Source organism: Chiroxiphia lanceolata, chromosome 7, assembly GCF_009829145.1.
Source record: "Chiroxiphia lanceolata isolate bChiLan1 chromosome 7, bChiLan1.pri, whole genome shotgun sequence".
NCBI lineage: Eukaryota > Metazoa > Chordata > Aves > Passeriformes > Pipridae > Chiroxiphia > Chiroxiphia lanceolata.
In genome coordinates, this window is record NC_045643.1 from 4,933,479 (window position 1) to 4,959,961 (window position 26,483).

General features: G+C 43.2%; 1 protein-coding gene across 42 annotated transcripts in view; it reads left to right on the top strand.

Annotated features, from left to right (window-relative positions):
* MAP2 (microtubule associated protein 2) overlaps positions 1 to 26,483 on the top strand; it is a 222,541-nt gene that overhangs the window by 250 nt on the left and 195,808 nt on the right. For 23 of the 42 annotated variants that reach the window (XM_032694097.1, XM_032694098.1, XM_032694105.1 and 20 more), the window contains exon 1: positions 396 to 501. The gene's annotated coding sequence lies outside the window, so the exon portion shown is untranslated. Of the gene's footprint in view, positions 1 to 65; positions 128 to 393; positions 502 to 8,656; positions 8,681 to 26,483 lie in introns of those variants that run through there. The other 19 variants (XM_032694079.1, XM_032694089.1, XM_032694093.1 and 16 more) reach the window with 6 other exon arrangements.

Below are 26,483 nucleotides of genomic sequence, written 5' to 3' on the forward strand. Positions count from 1 at the left end.
GTGTCTGAGGTGCCATAAACGCCCTTTTTTCCCCGATCTCACCATTATTCTCTCCCTTTCTCCAGAGAAAAAGGAGGAATTAGACTGAGCTGGGACTTGCAGTGTTGGAAGACCCAAATGAAACCAGGTAAGGGGCTTTCGGGCTGGTTTTCTACCGGGGGCAGGGCAGGGCACGGGCTGAGCGTCCCGGAGCCCGGGTGTCTCCGCAATGCAGGGGCCGGGGCGGGGCGGCAGCGAGGGGCCGCTCCCCCTCCGCCACCCCCGCCGGCGCGGGGGCCCTGCGGGCGCGGCGGGGCCGGGGCGGGGCCGCGGCAGCGAGGCGGTGCCGGGGGCGCGCGGCGCGCAGGCGGCCGCGTCCCGCGACAGCCCGGGAGCTGCGGGGCGGGTCGGGCTGAGCCGGGTACGGCACTGCACGGCACGGCACGGCACGGCACGGCACTGCGCGGGCGGCGGCGCGTCCTCTCTGTGCCCGTGGGTGCCGGCGGCCGTCGCGGTGCTCAGGTAAGGAGCGAACCGAGCCCCGCCGGGGGACGGAGGACGGGCGGGCGGGGCGGGGGCGCGGGCAGGGGGGGCGCGGGGCCGCGCGCGCCTCCCGCTTCGTGGCCATCGCGAGCCTTGCTCGGGGGGCTCGCGCCGCCCGGGCCTCGCGCGCGCCCCCCCCCCCCCCCCCCCGCTCCCTCCCTCCCTCAGCCCTTTGGCCCCTCAGCCCCCGCTGCGGTCCCGCGCAGGAGTTCACCGCGGGTCGCCCCCGCCCGACCTGCCCGAGGTGATGGGAGGGATAAAAGCCCCCGGTAACGCCCGTTTTACTTTCGTGGGGGCTGCTGCCCCCGAGGGCTCTGAGCATCTCCAGGCTGTAAAAGCCCTTCGGAGGATGTGACTCTCTGTCCTCTCCTGCCCCCACCCCTAAGCTCCTCTAAGGCGATCTGCGCGGCTGAACAAAGAGCGTTGTGTGAGGCGAAGGGGTGCGAGGGCTCTAAGCGCTGTTCATTTGCATCGGGGAGTGGGGGGAAAAAACCGACCCTGAAAGAAAAAAAGATTCCCTGTGTTGAACGCATCGGCCGCAGATCCGGCGAGAGAGCAGCCGCGCACGGGAGGCCGGCGGCGAACAAAGCCTTTTTATATAAGAAAATGATGTAAACCGTGCCCCGCTGCAGGTAGGAGCCGCGAGTATGTGCCGACCCAGCTCGGTGTGCCCGGCACGCTGTGTGAGGCACTCACTGCGACCTGCCCCTCGGATAGGATGCGCTGTATGGAGCACCTTCGGGAAAGAAGGGGGTGTGCCGCGTGTCGGGAGAGTTGCTCTCCCTCTGTAAGATACCGGCATGGTTAATTTCCCCGTGCAGGAATTTTCAGTTCTCCTCTGAATAAAGATATTCTTTTGTTTTGCTGGTGGGTTTTCATGTAGGATTCTTTCTGAGACGAAGTAGGTGGCTTTCACATGTAAGTGGGCATTAACATAGAGTCATGCAGTAGAGTAGGGTGTATACATACATATGTTGTAAGTCTTACTTATTCTAGGTCTCCAGCATCCCTTTTCATAATCTGTCATGTCTTTGTGGTTGATACCAATAAATCATGCTCCATCCTTTCTCGAAAAATGCCTTGCTATCCAGCATTTGGGCTGCTTGTGGTTTGGGAAACCTGTCCCTTTTGTTTTCTGAAGCATTCTTCCTTGCAGGATTGAAGCACGTATCCTTTCTGTTCTGGTTCTTCCCATTTGCTCCTCAAACCTTTGTTTTCTCTCCGTGAAAGAATCTGTTTCTTTTCACCTGTGCTGGTTTAGACTTGCAGGGATGTCTAGACTGCAGATTTTGTAGCCAGTGCACCCAAGAAGAGGTTCAGCTGCAGACTGTATTTATTTTCTATAGCTCCTCTTTCTTCCCTCCTGACTGGATGACATGATCACAGCATCTGAGCCCTTGCCTGGGAAGAGAATGTGCTGAGAGGGCATGACCTAGTGAAGTTACCCCTGCCATTACTTCATAGATCATTAAGAATGAGAGAATGGGCACCTTCCCTGAGTGTGCTAAAAACTCTCTTCAGTTAGTGTAGAGATAGTCCAGTTAAGTTTGTGGATGGGTGTTCGTTTCTGCTGCTGATGTTCTGAAAGTGTGATACGTAAAACCGAGCCCAAACTCGCTCCTGTAGCACCTCAGTCTGGGAACCACCAAATTCCTCACTGAGTACTGTATTTTACCCCTTTGCAAAGCACTGATGCTGCACTCAGCAGTGAGCAAGACCCCCGTCTTAATGTGGTACCAGTCTCCTGGAGCTCAGGCCTTTGCAGATGAGCTAAAGTAACACACTGAAAATAACCTCCATGGCTTAGTGAGACCATTCAGCATGGAAATGAGACGCAGGTGAGCCCTGGCTCTGCGGGGAGGGGTGATTTCAGCAGTGGAGCATGGTGCCCTAAGTTCTGTCTCTTCTCATTTTTTCTTATCAAGGGTCAGGATTTGTTTAATGAAACTTTCAGTTTGTTGCACCTATATTGTGCATTGCCTGTGGGTGTTTGAGAGAGGCCAAAGTGCTGTCATCCTGAGAATAAAAAGTTGCTGTTCTTCTGTGGAGAGTTTTAGCACACCAGAGGGCAGTTCATTGTGCTTATAATGCAGATTGTTATATAAAGCGGCATTTGCACCCTTGATTTAGAGATCTGATGTAATTGTTACGGTGTGTTATGTCATACCCACTTAGCTGTGCTCTTTAATATGTTGGGGCAATACAGAAATAGTTGTAATTGTTGTAATTGAATGACCCCTGAGGTGCTGCACCTAGGCACAAGCGATCTGATCCCAGCAGTCCCTAAATGAATTGCTGCAGTCTGCTGCATTCTTGCTGGATGTTTTTCCAGAAGTGTACCTTTCCTTTCAGCCTGTGTCATGTTACCACTTACTATACCATATACCTGGATTCATAGAGGAAACATTTGCTGTATGTGCTGACACCAGTGGGCTCTGGCCCATCTAACACTGGCACTGTGCTTACCTAAGAGCTACCTGAGCTATAGAAGTTGCTAGAAATACCGAAACACAGAAATGGGGGGGGGTTTGAAGGGGGTGGCCTATTGCAGACTCTGCTGGGCTGTTTCAGATATCACCCCCCAGTGTGGCATGTCATACACGTGTTGGAGACAGGTTTGTTTTCTTAAAGTGGTTGGAAGAGGAAGAAGTCAAAAAGAATTTGGGATGTGAGGACTTTATGATGATGGCTTTCAGAAAGTCACCTCTTGATTACAAACATTTCTGCAAAGTCGCAAGATACTGACAGAGCTTGAAATGCAGCTGCAGGATCTGTGAGGTCTGAAATCTGATCTGCTGTGGCGGACAAATTACAATTATCTTAAGAAAGGAAAAAAAAAGCTCCGATAGTAGTATTTTTCTATAAATTGTGGGTCAGTCCAAAGGCCCGAGTTCCTTACAGAATTTTTGCTTATAGACCAGGCAGTGGTTATGCTGAGACCTGATCTGGTAAAACCTCTGGCTCACAGCCAAAGAACAAAAAAACACCCCTTGGCTTTATTGGTGTTCCCAAAGAGGAATTCCTGCCTGCAGGACACTTGTAGCTGAACTGAAGCCTTACCTAGGAAGGGATCAGGGAGTGTTGCAGTTAACAGGCACGTGAATAATGGCCAGAAATTTGGAAGGGTGTAATAGGGCTCCTAGGTGACCTTACAAGGTCCTTTCTGAACTGAATTATCTGACCTGGTGGTCACCTGGATATTTTGTTTCTGTGCTACCTTAAAGCCAATCTGTCTGTTTGATGAATGCATGTGCTGATATATAGAATTGTTCCTAAGACTCAAGGATGCTTGTTTTGGTCCATCTGGATTTGTTCAGTTGTTCAAACACATGCTTAATTGCCCTTGAAAGTCAGCCTTAAGCATGTTTAAAAGTCAAGCATGTTTTACCGAAAAGGGAATGTTTTGCTGGAAAGAGAATAAATTCAGGGTATGTGGGCTCAGTGGTGGAAAACCCTTGATGATATTTAGTGATGCCAAATACTTCTAGACTAAGCATGGAAATGAACAATGTTCTGTGAAATCATACTATGGCTTTTCCCTCCCCAAACAAACATGCACATGCTAAGGCACAGGAAGGGTGGGGCTTGACATCTTTGGCATCCTTAGGGCAGGTGCTTTTTCTTCTATTCTTTTGCTTCATATACAAGTGTGCTTGTTAGCAGCAGTTCTGTACTGCATCTCAGCTAATAAGAAAAAAAAAAAACAGCATGAGACTGATTTCCATAGGGTGGAGCTGATTTAGAGGATTGGTGGTGGAAAACAGAGGTGGTTTAAGCCATCTGCCTCAGTAGAGGAAAAAGCTTTTATTTCATGGATAGGTTTAATCACAGGTTATGCTACTAAACTATATGAGAGTGTGCTAAAAAGAGATTCAGTGTGACACTTGTAATTGCTTTCTAGGTATTGGAGGAAAGAACTGAGGTATCCATGGGGTTAATTTGGATTTCTGTGGCCACATGGGTTACTGTACTAGCTGTTAAGAAGATTTGAGGTCTTGATTGACCCATTTTACTTTAACACTAATTGTTTGCTGTTGTATTAAGGAGAAAAGATGAGCTAAGGCTGTTGCTCCTTATGGTTTTACACTCATTGCTGTTTTTCCCTGCAGCAGACTTGCAGATGAGACTGATCTTTGTTCTTTTGTCTTGACTGAGGAGCTGACGGGGAGTGATAAGGAGACAACAGCTCCAGAGTTTTGGTGTTTATACTCAGTGTTCTGCATCTTGGTTAAAGTGCCAGTTTGAAAGGAATTACTGTGAAAAGGTGTGGCTTGGGCAACCTCAACAATATAAAAATTTACTGAATCTCTTTGTTTTCTGTAATCTATAAGACAGTGCTAGTTTATAGGCTTGACCAATGTTATGATATACTGTTTATCTTTTAGTATTATTTAAATGTGTTGTTTTTCTAACTTTCTGTGGTGTAATGAGTATTTGTTTATTTTTGGACATGTTGTCCATCTTCCAGATAAAATATGTATGTATCTGTATGTCCATATGGTACAAGGGTGACAATGGCCCATTATGACCAGCAGTGTTAAGTGGAGAAAATCAGTATAACTATGTTGAATTCCTTGAATCTGCACCTGACTTGTACCATCAGGAAAAAGACAATGCCACTTTCAGATCTGTTTTCTGATAATTGAAAATCTGGGGTACTTTTTCCCATCAGGGAAATAATCAGTTCATGCCTGTGAATTCTTAAGTTACAGATTTTTAGGTAGAATTAAGTCCCTCTAGCAAATTCTGCTCCTTCATTTAGATTTGGCACTCGTGGGTCCGGGGATATGAGGAATATTTCTCGTGTTGTGTTGGTCAAGCCCCCAGCAAGAAGTAGGAAGACTTGTTTCTGTTAATACTTCCAATAGCTGTCATGCACTTAGATCACAGTAGCTTCCACTGAGTTGAGTCTATGAAAAGTTGCTTTTCTCTTTGTGAAACTTGTCATTATGTCCCCTGAGGGCGTTTTAAACTAATTTCAATAGCCGTTTGCAAAATTAGCTGTATTTAAAGTGTATGCAGCCTCTGAATAAACAACACAAAAAAACTCCCAAACAAACCAAACCCAGTAGTCCAATGATATCAGCTAACTTGGCAACATTTAATTATAGGACCTATTGATTCAATTAACCCTATGTGTCCACTTTATTTTCTGGAGAGAATGATAGGGGCTGGTTTCTTGTTTAAAACTAGGAACAGTCAGTTCTATGTTGAGGGATATAGATTATCTGTTAGAAGAGCTGCTTCCATGTGCAAAACTTGCCACTTTTCCTGAGGTTCTGCTTTTGGATGAGCAAAGTTAGGAAATACTACCTCAAAAAGAGAACATAGAGTAGGAATATTATAAAGGTTCTGAACAGAGTTAGGGATATGCTTTCAAAAACTCTGGCCTTGGTCCCAATTTGATCCAGAGATGAACAGTAGAAAGTGCTGTGGACATTCAAAAGTGGCCTGGGTGCTTCACTGCTGGGCCAGAAACCTGTGTCTGCTGGCTGTGAGCGCACATTGATTGGCCTCCTTCCCTACAACCACGGGGTTGTCCAGGCTGTGCCTGGAGGAACCCCAGCTAGGTTTTAGCTACAGTTCTTGTTCTCCTCGTTTTGTGTAGAAGGTATCTGTATAACTTGGTAAGCCAGTGCAGGCAATTGCAAGGTGCAGTAAAGTGTAAAGACACCCATATCTCTGGGAAGGCTCAGAGACTGTGGGCGACTGCGAGCGAAACCTCTTGTCTGTGTCTGCTGTGGAATAGGCTGAAAGCACGTGTTCAAAATCCTTTGACTTTAGGGAGAGTTCAGGTCTGGATTTGAGTTTTGGTTGGCTGGAAGTCTGGTTGGCTTGTTTTAGCTAACCAGCTCTTTTGTGCCAAGTTACTGTTTTCCACAACAGCGTTTCTGTGACTGCCAGGTCTGAGCAAAAAGATCTGATTCTCTCATGGGGACTTTGGCCAGACCTGAGGTTCAACGCTGCAATGTGATGGCTCCCAGTGCCAACAGCTAACACTTGCTAATGTTAACATGTTTCCACTGTTCCCTGGCTGATTGTTGGACCAAGAGACCCCACAGCCTTTTAAAGGCCCTGCCCCGTTCTTGCAGCTGCTTCCACGTGATCTGGTAAGGTATGCTTGGGCATCCTTTCCTCTTCTGGCCATGTGGTATTGCTCAGACAGCAGAGCTGCTACTTTTGTTTGAACTTCTGTGGCTGTGGCTTGATTACCGGCAGCTGTACGTCCATGTGCAGGGTGCCTCTCACTGACAAATCCCTGTCTGCTGGTGCCTGATGTGCTTTTCAAGGTGCTGGGCTGCTGTTTGGAGCTTGTGTCGCAGGGCATTGCTTCCCTTGAGTGTGCTGAAGGCAATACTAGCTTTTATTTCCCTAGCAATTAGCAAATGTTCAAGAAGGCAGAGGAAAGAAATCCAGGATCTCAAAAAGGAGAGATGCAGGGGTGGAAGTTGAATGATTTGCAAAGGAGGAGAATGGACCTTGCTCAAGGAGTGGTCTGGGTGATTGGTCATTCATATCCCATCACGCTTGTCAACCTGTAGCTTGGGGTGAGAGGGAATCAGAGATGAAGCCAGGTGTGATGGCCCTGAGCTGCTTCCTTACCTGCAGAATTACCCTGCCCTCCTTCAGTGCTCCCCCGCATCCATATTAGAAAATATGTGGCATGGGGAAACAGCCACAGGAATAGGAGGGAGTTTTCTGAAATAAGAGTCAGCTACTCCAGATTTGTATCAGAGTCGTTACTGATTTGCACTGATTCAGTCAGGGCAGTTTGGGCCAAAGGATGCTCTTCACAGGCTGTCAGAATGCTCAGAATGCACCTGGGAGTCAGTGTCTGTGTTGCCAGGAGTCCAGATCAGACCTGGCATTTAAGGTTGTGGCTAAGTGTGCCTGGAAGGAAGGTGGCAAGGTAGTTTTTGTCCCCATTGTCTGTCTAATTTTGTAAGGATTAATTTGATGTCCCATTAAAAAAATCTCCCCCTGTAAAATGATGAAGAAACACATAAATCAGGAGGAAGGAAACTGTATATTTCTTTTGTCTTAGGGAGATAAAATATGGGAATTTCCTGAAGTAGTAAAGGGAAAGTTGGCAAATGTGGGAGAGTAATTAAAAAAAAAAAAAGGAAAAGCAAACAAACCTCTCCGTGTGGGAGGGGGAACAGTTAATAACTTGATCCATTCCAAAGAGCTAGGGATAGAGTGTGGTAAATAAGAGCTTTCATTCCATGTTGTTCTGCAAAGTTAAGTTTTTCAGGGTATAGAGAGCTGGTTGTGCTTCTGAATAAGACTTAGCAAAATATTGAATCTAAGCATTTTGTATTACCCAGTGCTGTCTGTTAGAGCATATAATACATTTATGTCTAATAAATAAAAGGCATTTTGTAATATGACAAATTCATATCTGTAACTTTATATTTCACAGTTTGCCAGAATTAGCAGCACTGATTTATAGATAATACTTGCAGTCCTTTAGTTGAGATAATTTAAATGGCATGCTACTAGTGTTGCTTAAAACACTGTCAGTATTTTGAATGCAGTATTAAAAATAGCCGTAAATGTACCTTTCAATATATGTAGTTGAGAACTTTCTTGTGGAATGCATTTGGAAAAAAAAATAGGTGTAGCCAGATTGCATTCATTTAGAATGACCTCTAGTACAAAACTGTTTCTGTGGGCAAAAAAAAGCTGAATTCAATTAGGTTTCTTTATTTTTTTGCCTTCACTTGTCTCGGTCCACTATACACTTGCAGCATCACTGTTATCAATAAATGGAATTAATAATATGTTGCAAAGCTTTAATTCATGATTAGAAGCAGTCAAAAGTTAGAAACACATTTTCAGCTGCTGGAATGGTTGTGTGTTTGTGTAGATGGTAATGTTGGTATCAGGGCACCAGCACTGACCTGCTGGTCAGTAATTATTAGAGGTAATTATTACCTCTGATTACCAACAGGCACAGTTATCAAGCCTTTCCCACCAGCCCCCTCGGCAGCCTGTGAGTCCTTTTAGAGACTGACTTTTGGGTGGGTGTGACTTGTGCAAGTGCTGCCAGTGTTGGGTGGCAACTGCAGTTATGGGGATTTTCTGCTCTTTGGTTCTTCTGGACCGAGTTGACTTTGAAGCCCTCATAGCGAGCTCAGGCTTTGAGACACTGATAGTAAGTAATACCTGCTGAAACAATGCCTTATGCTTTGCTTTGAAATCTCTTAATGAACTTGATTCTACTTGTCATGTAGCACAAATGGATACGTACACTGCTATGAGAGAGTAGTCCCTGATTGTAATTAATTAATTTTTTCTAAAGATGTAATTGTTGGAAGGTGTGTACCTTTCTGAGCCAGCAGAGAAAAATGGTACTGGCTGTTTTAAGGCAGATTCACCTTTTTTGGGTAGGGTCATGGATTTTCTGTTTTGTTCTGGTGATGGGGCCAGAGCAATGTGGTGAATGTGCAAGCTGTACTTAAAGTGTAAACAAGTTACTTTAAGTGTTTTAGGAATAAATTCTTTTACCACCTACTGCAAGCAGGAGGAGGGAGTAAGTACTTGAAAAAAAATATTGGGCAAACCTAGTGTTTTCCGTACTTTAGGTTGTGAAGCCATGTCTACTGTTAGGTTCAGAAAGAAGTATTTCCTTGAAGATGTGGTATTGCAGAGTTGGCATCATGGGGTGTTACTCTGAAATCCATCTGTGGGCAGCACCAGGTGATTTGTTTTGCTCTCACTTCCCTGCCATTCTCAGGTGACTTTTGGGTCTGAGGTTTCAGTCACTTGAAAGACTTGAGTTACTTTGTTTTATATACTGATAGAAGTTGTAAATTTTTTCTGAGGAGAGTGTGGAATTTTCTTCTGTATTTTAAGTTATTGCAAGATCAGTCTCAGTGATGCTGCTTATTCCAGTTTGCAATCAAGTAAGTGATTTATTTGTGTCCTGGGATGAGTGAGAGAATAAATATTTTACCTGCGGTGTGTTTTTGTGTTGTCTCTGGCAATGTTTTGGTATCTTTTGATGTTCATCTGAAGGAGAGGGAAGATAAGTGAAAAATGAGTTTTCCTCCAGTGAGAGAGTGATCTCTGCATGCATTAAAAAGGCAAAAAAAAAAGAAGTCAGAGGCATGTGTTATGTTTTCATTTGAAAAATTAGCTGTGTAGACTTGTTTTAGCTGTAACTGGTAGGTTTAAGAGCTGACAGAACAGTAGAAATAGAATTTATCTGTCCAGGATTTCCAGCAGCTTTTGAACAACAGATATAAAGAAGCTATCTCCTTATATTCACCTCTTTTCCAGATCCAAGCATGACATAACTTTCTTTAGGATTTTGTTCCCCTCATGCCTTTGCAGTTGGAAAGTGGTGTATTTACTGTTTGCTCTGCTGCCCTTACCTTCAGGCAAGGCTTGATCCAGATTGGAGTATAATCCTCCTAGATTAGTAAACAAGCCCTGCCCCATGCCTCTGTCACTAAGCAGATGAGTAGCTCTTTGAAGAATGTTTCGAGGCTTGTGAAAATAATTTCTAGCAGAAACTTGCATCTTAAAAGATATTAAAATATGCAAATAGTCAAATGAACAAGCAAGTGTGCCTCAAGAATAAAGGTTCTATATCTCTAGTCCCTTGTTAATATTTCCCTTTCCCTGATGGATTTACTCTGCAGCTGAACTTGAAAACCCTTCGCAACTGGCAGTGGTCCTGGGCAATTTTCCCTTCCACTGTAGGTCTGGCTGCATTTGAGTATTTATCTGTTTTTATTTGTTGTTTTCCAGTTTAGTCACTCATTTTGTATTGAAGCATAGCTCTGGGCAGAACTAAGAAACTCACTATATAGATGAAACTATGGAAGAATAACCGTGGGATATTCTTCTGCTGGACTTTGTTTTGAAGTGAAATGTTGCTCGTTTTCTGAGGAGCTTACAGAAGTTTGGGATTGTGGGTAGGACAGCTGTGGGATGGACAGTGCATGTGAGCTGGTGGGGCTCTGGGCTAATGGTGAGAGCCTCTGGCATGTTCATCACAGGTGTGCTGCTGGTTTTGGTTTTGGCTTGTCCTGATTGCTTAGTTCCTGATCCATAGCAGAACTGGAACAGTGCTTCTTGGCTTGGAAATGATTCCTGTTGGGATTTTCTGGGCAAATTTCAGCCTTGTCTTTGCAAAATGATCTTCTCTGTATCCACCAATAAATTGATCAGGGCCTGACCTATCCCCATAGACAGTGCAGGCTTAGGGTGCCAAGGCAGCTGCTAGGGCAGCTCCTCTGCAGGGTACTTGGGTGCCCAAGCCCAGCAAAGCAGGGCAGCTGGCAGGGCAGCTACTCTGCATTTTTGCCCTGTGTATCAGCTAAGCAGCAGTTATTTCCATTTCTTAACCTGCTAATTCCCAAGGATGGCAGGAGCATCAAACCTGGCTCTATGGAACTCCCCAGCACAGACCTGCTTTCCATACACTGGAAGGAATCACGAGGGCTTTTCTCTTTACTGTAGGAAAAATGAGTTTTCCCTGCCCTGTGGAAATACTGAGACAATTTTTCTGTGCATGTCTACTGACCATGGTACTTGCACATAACCAATCTGAAACCATTCCTGAGAACTGACTACTGCAGGTACCCAAGTAAACGTTTGCTGGTTTTAGCCTGAAATATGAAATGCTTTATGCAGACTAAATCTAACCATGATAGTGGGGACCAGGAGAAGCTTTCCAGTTTGGTAGTCTGGGATGCTTATCTCAGCTGCTGCTGTTGAGGTCCTGTGCCGGTTTGCTCCTGCGGTGCCTGGTCCTTCCCTGACCCTGTGGGAAGCCAGCTCAGGAAGTTGAGCTGGGACAATGCTAGTCCTGTACAAAAATTACCTTCTACCAGTCCAGCTCTCTAAATTGCTCCAGAGCCCTGGTGAAGGGGAGGGGCGGGAACGTGTGTTTGAGAACTGGAAGGCCTTTACTGGTATGAAAAAAGTTAATGCTCCATTTTGAAAATGAAGGTCACAGGATCTAACCTCCCTGGTAGGTTGTGTTGCTCCCTAAAAGAAAAATCAAATTACCCCAGTCCGAATCTTGCCTAGTACGTTTTAAACTACATGCTTTTACTGTAAATGGTATTTTTCTAAAAAATTTTAATTTTTTTTAATTTATTTTTTTTGGTTGTGAGTGAAGAATACAAGACATAGGGTTACAGTGAAATTGTTGCACTTGGCTCCCTTCCTATTAACAGTTAGAAATACTCTTGGCATAGTCTTTTGCTGGTAGTCACAGGGAGGTGTGTATGGTAATAAACAGCCCTTTCAGGCTTTCTGTTGAAGGCTCTGAACTTTGCTTTGCTGCAGCTGACTTGCAATAAAGCCCTTGCCTGTGTCTTTAACGAAGGACTATCCTGAGGTAGAAATTGTCTTCCTTGGAATTAGGGGAGGAGGAGGGATGTGTGTTGTGAAGAAAAGCTAAGCCAGGAAACACCTGGCAACCATATGGCCCCTAGCATGCTGCATCATACCCACACCTTCATTAAGGATTACTTTGGCTGTCTCTGGGTAATAGATTTAGAGGTTTGGGGTCACAAAGAGTTAGAAAATTGTAGCCAGTTGCAATTAAACATGAGTTATTTTTAGAGGATAAAGAACTGAGTTGAAAGCTGAATTAGAGCTACTTGAAGTGTTAGGGCTCACTATGAGTGATATTTTTCTAGGTGACCAACAAAAGAGCCCATGCACTCCAGTTGGAGGCACAAAGCCCAGGGTGGTGGCAGGTGGGCTGGAGACAGCAGAGTTGTGAGCAGTGACAGTAATGTGGAGCTGGCGTTATTCTGCTTCCTGAGGGCAGCTGGTGTTATGTACTTCCCTCTGAATATTTATGTGTGTGACAGATAAAGGCTGCTCAGACTGTTAGTAAAATAGGATTGTTTGGTTTGCACTGTGATTTGTATAAGCCTGGCTCAGTATCTTACAGGAATGTTTTACTTAATTTTGTTTTGCATTTCCCCTTCAGTGTGCCAGCAAACCAGAAAGGGCAAACTCAAAAGTTTTTAATTGTGAGAATATCAGTAGGGAAATGGAGAGCTGGGAAGAACAGTACCCAGGTGCTTTCTGTGTTGTTGTCCAGTCAGCAGCAGCAGTCGGTGGCATGTGGTGTGTCAGGAATTCAGGCTGGCCCTGTGTGGGTGCACAGAAGTGAGCAAGAGGAAACTGCCCTCCTTCCTATATCCCCAGTAGTTATCAGTGTGCTCTGGCGGGTGAGAGCCATGGCACTACTGAGGTGCCTGGGGAGGCTCTGGCTGTCTCACTGCTGTGCTGGGAGATGCCTCTTCTTGAGGGAGTTGTTCTGTGAGTCAGTGGCTCAGAGCTCCCAGCTCTTGCTGAATGCAGGACTGATCGATGCCATCTTGCAGTGCTGACCTGCTCACCACTCTGCTTTGGAAGGTCTTGAGGTACATTGTGGGAATAACAAACGAAGACACTTTGCTAGTTGAGGGGCTGTGTAAACTTGGATTGCCTTCCTTGCAAACACTTTGGAGCATCCACAGGAGTCTGCGAGAGGTTGTTCATTACTTTTGTTCTGGTGACATTGATGGAATAATAAGATCATTGCTGGCTTTCATCCTGTATATTCTTTGAGCAACTTCATTGCAGAGAGTCTCTCTCTTGTCACTTTCATAATAAAATGTTGATAAGCACAACTTGAAAACACTTATCATTGAAACATCAATTTAATTACTTGTTAGAGTTTATATCAAAGCCTGTTGTGAATTTAATGCAGTAAGTTCTGAAGAATCCACCTAAAAAAACTTGTTGTAGATATCACTTCAGTTTTTAAGGCTACTAAGTGGGGGGGTTGGTTCTGCAGCTGAGATCCCTGTTAAAGATAAGCTAACTTGCATTATGCAGTGGAAGTGTTTGTCTGTTATTAAAGACAAGCCAATGATATCCAACATGATACGGGGCGACCGCATCAATATGGAACAACTCTGTCTTGAAAGAGTGGAGCAAGTTGTTCAGTAAGTCCTTTCATTTTCTAGTCTCTCTGAATCTGAAAGACGATATGGTATTTCTTATTTTATCTTCCTGAGAGGAAAAATAAATCTTCTCTGTTCTTGAAAGCTACTCCCCCAGGTTAGGCAGTCCTTACATGGAACAGTGTTACCCAGAGAGGCTGTAATATCCTTTTGCTGTGTGTTGGTGGTGTCTTCAGCCAGTGTAAAACCCCACAGCAGCAACTTGGAAAGAAAAGCAGGAGGAATGTGCCTGAAGGATTTACCATCCTGCTCTTGGTTTTCCCCTGAGAAGAGCCCAGCTTGAAGCTGAAATTAAAATGTAAATCCTAAAATAGGCATAATTAGGGTACTTCCTTTAGACAGTGTCTGGTGCAGGCACTTTCAGTTTCTGGGAGTGTGCGTTTTTTTCACTGAAGAAGTGTTTGAGCAGTGAATGAGGGAGGAAACGATTACCAATTGCAGGCTGTGCTGCTGCTCTCCAACTTGTGAGAGCTGGAACAAAGAACAGAGCATGAGATTTTTTTTTTCCCCACCAGTCCTGCTGCTATGGTGTGTAAACCTGATGAAGATTTGTGCTTCTAAATGTACAGTTACTGCTCCAGTAACACATTGGTATTAAAATGAGCAGAAGGTGTTGATATAGATCCTGCTGTGTTTTGTGTGGCATTCTGCAGAGTTGGGATGGAGAACTGGGATGTCTTGTCTTGGAGGGGCTGTCATGGACCTGCCAAAGTGCTGAAACCCTCTGAATTGGGTTGCAAGGTGACTTGCCTTTGCTACGAATCTGTACTTTGTCTCTGCTGGGCTTGGGTTAGCCCTTGAAAGAAGCATATTTTGCAGAAACAAAGTGGTAACCCAGGCAAAATGACCTCATTTTTGTCACGGAGCTGGAGTTAATTCTAACACTGTGTGGAACTTGGTGGAGGCCTGAGCATGTATGAAGGAGTAGGGAGAATTCGAGCTGAGTTTTAGTTGGAATGGGCCTGGGGAAGTAGGCTGGGACTTGTTCCCTTCTGGAATCTGGGTGGTTGTGTTGTTTGTTGTTCTTCTGTATTGGGGTTTTGGCACCTGCTTTCACAGTAAATCAGCTGTTGAGAATGTTGTATGTCTATGTAAATGTGCTTAGAGTCTGTGTGTGTCTGACAACTTTTGCATATTTGCTTGATAGATGTTTAGCTTCTTTCGCTTTTTAATTTGTTTTGGTTTTTTTTGTTTGTTTTTTTTTTCCCAGGAAGACTTGTGTGATGTAGGCAATGTTAATGACAGAATAGTTTCAAGACTCTAAATTTATACCCACTTCATTGTAGTAATTACTTTTAATAAAATTACTTTTCCTAGGGAATGCAGTGAAGTACTTTACCTTATTCAGTTAAGTGTGATATAGACATTCATGATCTAAAGAGATCTTAAATGGTCTTGAGTTTTATGGCTAAGGCCAGCCTTGAGTTTCAAACCAGAAAAAGGCTGCTTTCAGCCTAGGTTTTTTAACAGTGTTATGAGAGGGTGTTGTGTGTGATTCAGTCATGGTCCTGTACATTGATGTTTAGTTTTGATGACTTAGAGACATGAATAATAATATAGCAGTGCTATAAAGTAGTGTTTTTTCACATTGTCTAGCTTAACACATTAACCGGTGAGGCAGAAAGCACAGCAGATGTTTGTTTTCCTTTTTCCATACTGAAAAAGCTGTAGTTCAATTTTAGTTTTGCCATTTAGATTTTTTTTTTATGGTGACAACTGGTGAAACCATGCTGTTAGTTAGATGGAAAAGAGCATCTGTATAAAATGTCATTTGAGATACTAAAAATGCCTGGCTGGGCTAATGCTGTCACTTATTCTAAGCAAATAGCTTTGATACTTTGCAGTCTCCTGGAGTCATATAATGGTCTCCTTTAAATCCTGTATTTATGAATCTTGAGCTATGACTCAGGGATTTAATTTTTTTTTCCATTTGGGGAAGAGACTGAAATAAAGATGACTTTCTACAAGCGCTCAATCCTGAATCTGACAGAATTTTGTAGAGAATTACTACATTTCTGTGATAGTTTTAAACTGAGTCCTTTACTAGGGAATTATCCCTGTTTCATAATGCCATCTGTTACTTACCAAAAATTCATCAGTAAGATTTCTTCTCCCCCCTTCCCCCGAGTGCTAGGGATGTTAAATTTTCTTACAGAACTCATTTGTGTTGCTCTGAAGTTCCCCACGGCTTTTCCATACTGATCAGCATTGGTGCCTTGTATTAATTTTCAGTAAACTTTCCGATGTACATCCAGACTTCTAAAAATTTTGATGCATGTACATACCTATGTCTGCACATATATAGTTCCATTGAGCTGAGTGGGACTTCTTGCGCAAATACTACTGGAGTCTAATACTTGGACTATGTTAAACAGAAGGGACATTATTGCCAATACATGAGAGCTGTCACCTGGACAGTTTCCAAGTGAAATATGTTTTACCTGCAGTCAGTGCTACTTCATTCAATTTTGTACTGATGCACATGAATAAGTCCTTCTGCATCCCACATTCACATGCCAGAGCAATAGCTCCTGCACATACAGAAGAACTGTTAATAGGAAGCTTTTCCTATGACAGTAATGACTTAGTAAGAATAATGTGGTACTGGACCAAGGAAATAAATAGTAAAGAACATCTTTGGATAGTCTGTCAAACATGGTGTGTAATGAAGTATATTTAATCTCTGTCAGTTCAGTGCAAAATTCTAAAATGTAGAGAACTACAGAGTAAACTGTACGTGTGTGTTGAAATATGAACATTCTTATTGAAACAATCTTTATAATCAACTGACAAGAAAAGAGCTATTAAATAATCTTATTAATTTCCTGTTTTGCCCTACTTGCCATGCTGAGATGATATCTACAGTGCATATTGATAAGTATGCTCCTGATTCCTCTTCCCTCAGTTGCTTGGCTGTATGGACGGTAATTGTGAGGACCTTAAAGGGAAGAAATAAGTTTTGTTTGTTGCTCTGTGGAGGGGAATGTTCTGTCCTCTGTTTCCCATTGCAGTTGTAAACTGGTTGTGGAGAGGCTGATGTCAGCTCCAGTTGTGTGTCTCAGCTTCTTGACTGCCAGCTTTACAGTCCTTAAGGAAGGGAGCTGTCATGGAGGACTTCACTGGGGTACTGGAAAGCAGGTCAGTCTGCAATTTCAGTGTGAATTCCATAGGAGAACAGGGATAAAGGATAGAAAGATAATGATGTCATCTAGAGCCTGTTTGAACCAGTGGAAAGGACTATATGTTATTAATTAGCGTCTTCTAATGCTCATTGAAAGGGTTTCCAAAGGCAGACTGGATTTTGTGGGAGAACCCAGAATCATCACTTATACAATCTTTGACTCCTACTGAGACATTCTTTACCTGGAATCCTCAGAAGAATTAAAGGATGTTTTATTTTCAGTTGGAAAAGTTCACACAGCACCCATTTTATAACAAGCCTGTAGCTTTTGTTTATTCTCTACAAAGCTTGTGGGAAGGACTGTAGTAACTTGGAGGAGATGGTTAGAGGTATGCCATAATTTTCTAGACTGTCCTAAAACTGAGCAGCACAGAGACCTTGCTAAAGATCATGGCTTAATTGCAGATATGGGGATTTATAAAGGGGTTCCTTGGGGACCAAGGGCAGTGTGTAACACAATCAGTGGCCTGTCAGCTCTAGATCTTCTTACAGAGGGAAAAAGTGCAGATCCTTCAGGGTTGCTTGTAAATTATTGCATGTAACTTGTATGGTGACTTTTGGGATAGAGGAGGGAGGTTTTCTATCCATTTGGGCCATGAACACAAGCAGGCAAATTCATCTAAAAATGTAATTATGTGAATATACATGCACAGAGGTGAACATTCACATGTACTCACAGAAGTACCAGGGAGAGAGAGAGAGAGAGGTTTGTGCTGGATCAGAAACTGCAGTGTTTCAAAGGTAACTCTTTCTTTATGTGGTATTCTATGGACTTGACAGTACAACAGTTTAGCCCAGACTGTAATCTCTGGAAATCTTACTGGGAGAGTTATTTTCCAGTAAAACAGCTAGCAGACTTGATAAATCTTGATGTGTCAGTGGAAGATCACTTGCTTAAACAACACCAAATAGGATTTACTGTTGGGGTATAAGTGAAATCTGCACCTGAATCTGCCACTTGTTGACCACTGGCTAATTTTTAGTTATTGTATCGAAGTTTAATTTTGGCTTTTTCAAGTCAAAGACAAAATCTGGTTTTAGGTATTTTTTTTCAGTTGTGGTTTGGGCCCTGGTCCTTTAGCAAAAAGCAGGTATCTGTGGCATCACTGCATGCATGTGAGGTGTACTCCTCTTCGTTAAGGATAACGAGGAGTCTGCGCTCATAGGCTATGTTGCAGGATTAGCAGCTAAAGTGTGATTATGTTCTTACCAGTGTAATTATTCCCTTTCCTGCCCTTCCAACAGTGCACACCCTGCTGTGGATTGTCCTTAGAGCTGTCAAACCTTTGGGGCAAAATTCATCCTTTGCTCAGAACAGCCTATGTTAGGAGAGAGTCTGTGGGTATAAATTTCAGGACTGTAGGTCTGTTAGCAAAAAGGCAGGCTTCAGTCTGCTCCTGTGGATTTGGGTGGCCTTAATTGTGCACTAAGCTTGAGGGATGCTCCTAAATATATAGTGAGAACTATGTCAATGCCAAGGGATCCAGAGAGGAAAGGTGTGCTTGAACTAAGTGTTCTGTCTGCATTCCCTGGTCCTGGACTTCTGTGTTACGTTGGACATCGCCTGTGAATGCTTATGGAAATGATAGCCACCTCCTCTGCCTCGCCTCCTGAACTAGTGTGGGCAGGCAGGGGAGTGCTGCCTTTTAGGAGAAACAGCCCTTCACAGTCCCTCTGTCCTGCAGAGGTCTCTGGTTGATTTTGTAATTTCTTTCATAGTTTTGAGCTCAAGAGTATTACTTTTGGTGCAGGTACTTAAAAGCCCTAAAACTGTTTCCAGCTGTACTGCTGACAGCACCACGTACTGCCCAGGTAACCATATAGATGTCCTGTTTCATAAATGTTCATCAGTTCATGTCATAAACATTCATCCCATGAGCCAGCTCCAGTGAGCAACTGAATTGGGGCCAGACTTATTAGGGGAACCAACAAGTCTCTCTTTGAGTGCAGGGCACGCAGAGGAGAAAAGGGCGGGTCTTAAATCAGTATGTAGTTTAATTGTTTTTATTTTCTCAGAGGCCCCGAAGCAATGCAATGCAGGTTTTTCTGAGCTGACATCACAAAATACTGGAACACGCTGCCAAGTCCGTGTGGGTGGAGAAAAAAGGTGGTGTTCTTGATTCTCATAAACACTTGTGCTTCTGTTCTCAAGGAACTAAAAAGGAATAAACTTTTCATGATGATTCTCTGAGAACGTTAATGCCACATGAGCGTTTTGGCTAATGACATGAATGGCATTTCCTGTGCTGTCTTCATTGCTCAATTGTCTTGTGCTAGTTATGTAAGTTGTATTTTATCAAGTAGACCATGTGCATAGAAAACCAGTTGGAGAACTCCACGAGTCATTCATCACTTCCTCAGAATTTCCAGCAGAATTACTCATAATCACAGTTGCTCTGAAAAGTGTTCAGGTGTTCTGCATCAAAGCACTGAAGTTGCATTGTTTCACCTGTAAACTAAGTATTTTTTGCCTGATGATATTTAGGTGGCAAACCTGAAAATGAGCACAAACATCCATAATTTTCCATAGAAATACATCTCAAAAGTTGTATTAAAGTCTTCACTGAAGTTATAATAAAGTTTTTGATGAAACTTTATTTTTCATAGTGATTGGAGACAAATTTTCACACTTATATTTACGCCTTCTGTGGTGAGGCAGGCTTGTCACCACTTTAAACAAATCATTGCTTTACAACAACATATTGACCAGCCCAATAAAATGTTTTGTTTGTGTAAGTAAATCTGAAGAAGATGCTTTACATCAAGAGATTCTGTGTATAGGAAATGAATTATGACTGTGGTGTGGATAGTGTTCAGGTTATTTTGAGTTCTTTAAAAGAGCACAGGCAGTCACTTATTGAATAATTGGCCCTGCACAGTGTGGCCTGGAAATGGAGACTTTCTAGAGGCTGTCCAGTTTGATTGATTCGTAGCAGAAGAGGCTTAGAACTACCTGGACTCTTAGCAGTGTTTAGTTGCTCTCCTTTTATCCATTGTTAAGAACTTGAGCTCTTGCTATGCCAATACAAGACCGGTCCTCTAAAGATGCTGTGTAGTTTTTATTAATCTTGTTATCAAGTGCACTCTACATTAAAAGAGTGCTTTGCTGTTCCACAGGTCTGAGATGCTGCAGGGCAGAGGCAGCATTACTTGAAATAATAATGACCAACTCAGTTCCTGGCAAGCAGAGGAAGGGGATGTGGGAAGCAAACAAAGAATCTAGCCCAAGGGGAGCAGTGTTTAGAATAGCTCAAAGGGTCTGGATATGTGAATCTGGGAAGCTTACCTTATAGTGTATGTCTCTGAGAGCAGGGGCTTAAATTGCTTAGTGACTTCAGTGAATTGGAATGTGAAAGGAGAAACACAGTTTTGCTTCTTTTTGCAAGCCTGTCTCAAGGTGCTTGCAGGTGGAAGCTGTTAGCTGTGGAGTTGTTGATCCCAGAAGGGAAAACAGCTTGCTGTACTAATCATTGGGGCAGGTAGCTGACTGCTAAATCTTGTTTGCTTTAATTGGCCTAGTAGTGCCTTTGAATCGGGGGCACTAGGGTGAATAATGTACTCAAGATTTGTCCTGGTGTCTTCATCGTAGGCCATAGGTCTTACAACATAAACTGTTGAAACTGATGAAACACCAGAGAGATTGGTCTTGGAGTCCCTTGGGGATTGTGGAATTGCAAATTAACTCCTCACAGTTTACTTAATCAGAGCATGTATTTATTTTTTCAGAAAACATTCTCTTGTGAGAAAAGTTCATGGAGCGGCTAATTGGAACTGAGGTCCAGCTGGGACTCCCAGTTTCCTTCCAAGAGTGGGAGGCTCCTTTTGTGCATTTCTTTGTTAGCTCTCTATGATGTGCTGATGCATAAGGACTTTACATTGAACCTCTGTCAGAGGCAGATGGGCCCAAAACTCCTTGGCACTCTCTATGGAGGAAAATAACCCTAAAAAAATACCAGCTACAAATTCTACTCCAGGAGTCCTGGCAAATGATGAATTAGCATGACACAAAAGTGCTCATGGGTCAGAATAACTGCTGACATGGTGCCTTGTAGATAACGAGGTTTGTTCTTCCCGCTGTAATTAATGCAGCAAGAGACATTTTTGTTAATGTTACTTTTCTTTGAAAACAAAAAATTTCTACTGTTTTGTAATAAGGGGATATGACTCCCAGTCCCTTGGATTTGTGGTGTGAACTACAGTTTGTATAGTTTGGATTGTAGAACGGCTTTTGATCATGGGATCCTTCCTGCCAGTCTGAAAAATCTGGGTCCTCAAAGAAAATGAGTGCAAGTGCTTGGTTCTTCTGTGAATTGATCTGTTGCCTTCCACATGCTTGCACATATGGATGTAAGGGCAAAAACTTTTAAGGTTGGTATTTTCAAAAGGATCTGAGTGAAATGCAGTGGATTTCCACCTGGCTGAGGACCCTGTCTACTCTGAGATGTCCCAGGACCTTGATGGGAGGCACCACTGATGTTGATGGCCTAATTTCCTCCATGCAGTGTAAGACTAAGGAAGATAAAGGTCTTTAGGTCTTGAGTACAAGGACAGTGTTTCTCCTCAAAAAGTGTGTCACTATTTCAGCTCGTGAGATGGAATGAAGAAAAAAGCTTTAGTGGTCGTAGTTAAGTTTTTATTTTAATAGAGAGGAAGAGAACATGTGAACTTGTCACTCAGTTTACTTTTCCTCGTGCTCATTCAATTTATCTCCAGCACATTTACATTGTGTTCACATTATCTAATCAGCTTGCATTTAACTATTTTCTTTTTTCTCCCCCATTTCTCATCTCTGCCATCACTGTGAAAGTAAGCATCTATAGCAATAGGTTTTGCTGCTCAAAAAGAAAGGAATGCTGTTTAATGGAAGTTGATTTAATGTCTAAAAATAGACAAGCCCTGGCGTGTGTGCTGGATCAGGTGGCTGTAGTGGTGAAGACCACTTGTCACAGGAGTTTTTTGTTTTGTGCTTGGGAACAAGTATTTTTCTGACAAAGACCAATATACACCTTTAGGAAATCAGTAATTATATCTAATGTCTGATGTCAACCAAAGAAATGAGCTGAGTGTGCTCAGATATCAGAATATTATTTTTCTTTAGTTAAGGCTGTGTTTCTATTCTAGGGACTTCCAGTATCTTTAGGGATTTCAGGTTAATGATAACTTGGCAATTAAAAAAAAAATTCTTATTGGATATTGGCTTCAGGTATATTGTCCTGAATAGATTTCTTTAACCATATAATAACAAAACTAAATTGCCGTATTTCGGTTATATCAGATGAAAAAAGTTCCTATCCATCTGTCATCTGGGGTTGGATCTCCGAGCTGAGAAATATCATCTCAATAGGAGAAATTTAGTTTTGCTGTTGCCACCTGAAATCTTACTGTTTTAAAGTGCCTGGGTGTTTTTTAAAAGTGTGCTTAACCTTCCTGTAGTTGCAAAGGACCCATGTGTCTCCAAATCCCAGCTCTGTGCAGGAAGTGAGGTGCCTGGGCAGTGGTGGTAAGTCCTGGCATGCACCCATCTGCGCCTTAGAGACACAGGTACATTTAAGGTTGTGTCACTGCATGCCATGGCTTTTATGAAAGCTGGCTGCTGGCAGCAGGTGTGCTGTGACAGTGCCATGTGGATGCAGATTTATGGATACAGATCCCGATCCTGCAGTGCACTGTCTAGAGAGCCATTCAGGTTCTGCTGGGGTCCTTTGGAAAGGAGCGGTTTGCTCTGGGGAGCTGTGCCTCCACTGTGGCTCTGCATATGGGATGGCTCTCTGCTCCCCCTTCTTCCTGTGCCTTGAGGAGAACCGATGCCTTGCACAAACCCAGGCGATCTCCAGGAAGTCATTCCAGTCTGCTTTGCAATAATTCTCTCTTCAAGTAATTTCTTTTTTTTTTTTTTTGGTAAACCAGCAATAGCGTCTGGCGTACCGAGTGCACGGTTTACTGAAGGGAAAGCAAATAGGAATTTAATATGAAGAGTTAATTTATGTGTTTCTATTTTGAAAATGAATTATGCACTCTTCTGGAAACTGGGTGAAATAGTTGTGGAAGCACAGAGAAACAGGAATAGCAAACATGCAGCTTGAGATACTGCCCTGTGCAGAGGTGGACCTGGAGGCTCCAGACTGGCACTTTGGTGTGGAGTTGCTGAAACAATCCTTTGTAAATAATAGATCTTAGTGTTTGTTTTGCTGTTTTTGTAATAAGTCATTTGTGAATCATAGTTTTCATTATTCATCAAACCTCAAAGATGGAGAAATAACATTTAATGAATTCACACCCCCATATTTTTCCATCAATAACTGAATCAGTTACTGCAGGGCGAACATCCATTTCCATTTGAGGTGTGTGACCATTCAGTTCTTGGCACCTTTGCTGATGGTGCCACTGGAAGGGCCAGCTGTGTGAACAATGTGACCTGGATTTCTGTCTGTCAGTGGCTGGATTGCACCATTATGGAATTTCATATGGGCCAATTGCATGAGGGTTGGGTGGAGCAGCAGAGTGAGCCCTGAGGAAGAGGGCTCACTGAGTCTTCTTCTTGGAGCACGTGTGCTTGTGACAGAGGTTAATACTTCAGCCACTGCTGCCCAGCCCTGGCTGAGCCCCCTGTGTTGCAGGCTCCCTCTCCCCAGCTTGATGAACTAAGTAACTGTGGAGTAGTAACTCTGCTAACTTAGCTTGGTTCAACAAATTCCTGTAAGTAGCTGGACTGACAGCTTGTGGGGAGGCAGCCCCAGTAGGAGACAGTGTGCTTATGATGCATGGGGAGTAGCAGCTGGAGAGCTACCCATGTGTTTTCTTTTGTAGGCAGTATAGGAGGCTTTGTGTTTCTTTTTGTTGTTTTGTTTTGGTTTTTTTTTTTTTTTTAATCTTTCTTGCTGTTTAAATCCAGCTCTCTATTTAGAGCAAGTGTTTGCAGTTCAGCCTTTGGAAATGCTTGTGGTCAGAGCCATGAGCAGCACCTGCAGGCAGACACTTCAGCTAATAGTTGGTTCTTCTTTGTTTCTGTGGCAATTTGGGAAGGGAGATTAAAAGACCTGGGAATACTGGTGGGGATGAGTGGGTGAATCGAAAATGAAATGGATTGGTCCAACCTGTATTGTAGACAGAGCTCTTTCAGGGCTTTACCCTTGTTGGCAAAGGATTCCATGTGCCAGGTGACAGTCAAGGGCATTTGCCCCTGCCATAGACCAGGGGGGTTTCACAGCTGGATGAGTCATTTAATTTCTTGTTGGCAGATTAGGAAGTTTTCCTGTAGTTTGTACCCTTTCTTGTTACTAGGCCTTCTCTGCAGACTTAGACTTGACTTGCCCCTGTGCAGGAGGTGAGATGCTTCCTGGCAGCAACTGCATAGTTCATGTGTGCAAGCATGAGCAGTTGCCCTGAAAAGTCTGATACAGTCAGATGGGGTTCTTTGGTTTCACTGTCTGACCAGATGTTGCCAGTGATTTGTTAAAGATGTTCTGAGTGCTTAACAACCTATTTTATTTTTTAGACAGTTGCAGTCACTTGAAGTGAAGGATCAGAAATATCTGAAATGTGTTCCTTATCCAGTCCTTTCATTTACCTAAATGGATAGCATGACACTAGACCAACCTCTCCAGCCATTTAGATACTCTTGCTACACAGAGACTCAAGTTTGTTTTCAGAACCTGGTGAGGGTTTTGCCTTTCACTCGGGCTCAGCTTTCTGAGTCACTTAGCGATGTTTTATTATATTTTCTTCTTGGTAGGGAGTCTCATCATTGGAAGCTCGAATGGTTGCTCCCTTTTGTGTGACAAGTACAGTCTGTCCCACCACTGAGTGTGGATAGACCTGAACTCCACATCCCACTACAGTTCTGAAAAATTCCACAGCAATGGTATAATGTGTCCTTGGGAGCTATTGTGCGGTTTCCTGGTAAGATTTAGCTCTAAGCTGGAGCTTGTACCTGTAAAATAATATGCTTTTGTTGAGATGTAATATGCTGCATCAAGGTGTGTGCAGGTGTGATTTCAAGACAGAGAAAGAGCAGTGAATCTCCAAACACTTTATGATGGGAACAGAGATCTCATGCAAAGTGAGTTAAGAGCAAAGGTTCAGCAAAGTAAATGAAACTTTCTGATGGGCATCTTATAACTGTCTACAGAACTGTAGTGTTTTCATGTCTCAGTTGCTTTCAGAGGGGCTGAAAACATACGACTTTGGCTAATGGTACTTTTTAAGAAGTGTGTTGCAGCAGCTCCTGTGTTAATGGCAGAACTGTGAACTCTGCTCCAAGCGACTGAGGATCAGGTGTGAGGTGTTTGCATTAGTGTTTGTGGGTAATGAGGCATAATGTCGTACCAGCTGCTCACCACACTGTACCATACCCGGGTGTGCTCTCAAATCAATCCTAGTGCCGCATCTTTCTATTGAAATAATTCCTTACCAGAGGACCTACAGTAGTTGTTTACCTTCTGCATCGAAATGTTTCACCTTTTTCTTTTTGAATTGTTCTCTTTATTGTTTTTTTTTTGCTATGGTGTCTCCCTACTCCACTCCCCTCTTTCCCACGGTGTTGGTTCTTAGGTCCTGTTGAATAGCTACATGTCCTGTCATTTCCACAGGCTGAGAAACATAGTACATGGCTGGGTGCTCCTGGAAAGAGAGGTCAGAGAGTAATAAGTAATGCACATTAGCCTAAACATGCCAGACAGCCTGGACACCCAAAGAGGATGTTCATGATGTTGTGATGTTTTAACCTAACTATTACAGAGTCTAATTAAGTTTATATTAATGTCAACCAGTTTCTGTTTTATCTGCATTTGAACAGGAGAGGACTTTTCCCCTTCAAACATTGCATCTAGTTCTTCTCTGTGATCTTTAAATCACTTGCCTGAGACTGTTTAAAGACTTACCTAAAACTGTTGACATCGCCTGATGTAGTACATGCTGGCAAACAAGTTAGGTTTATTTGGGGGTGTGTGTGGTTTGTGTTTTTGTTTTTTTGGTTTTTTTTTTTTTGGTTTTTTTTTTGTTTTTTTTTAATAAATCAGGCCAGCCTGATATTTAGACTTCAAGGGTGGGGAGAGGAAGGCAGTGAGACATCTGTGCTTTTAATCCCCTTATCATTGTTTTAATGGCAGTGGGAGCTAGATGAAGAGTCAGGTTTGCAGGGAGGACTAGTGAAAATTTGTGTGCATGACTGGGTTTTGCTGGGCTTAGCTTTGCACTGTGACACAATTAGTTTTACTTGTGCACATACCATGTGGGTGTGTGTTGGCCAAGACAAGCTCCTAACAGAAAACCAAGCCAGTTCCAAAGCTGGCAGCAGCAGTGACAGGAAGTCTCCCTTCCTGTACAGTGGAAGCAGGCTCAGCAGTGTGCAGCAGATGTTGCCCACTGGATGACAGATGTGTTTAAAATCAATTGTAAAACTGGATTTGGGATTTTCCAAATTAAGTCAAAAAAGGACTAATGCTATTTGACAGTCTGTGTGCTTTAAGAGAGAACTGTATTCCTGAGGCACTGAAGTTCTGTGAAAGAATAAAAACAAAGGCTTGGAGTTCTGCTCTCAGGAATGGTACACTGAATTACACCTGGATCACGGAAAGCCTCGGTCTAGTCCTTGTTTTGTGTATGAACTTCATGAGGGTGATTGTATGTAGCTAGTGAAATGGCATATGCTGTATGATGTCTGAAAGCTGGTGAGTTACTTTGGTTGTGTTTCTGACCCTACCTTGGAGGTCATGTAGGTGCCAGCATAGATTAGGCTGCAGCAGCACTGCTTTGCTTTTTTTAAAAAATGTTTTGGTTTTGGAGGCATACGCTGC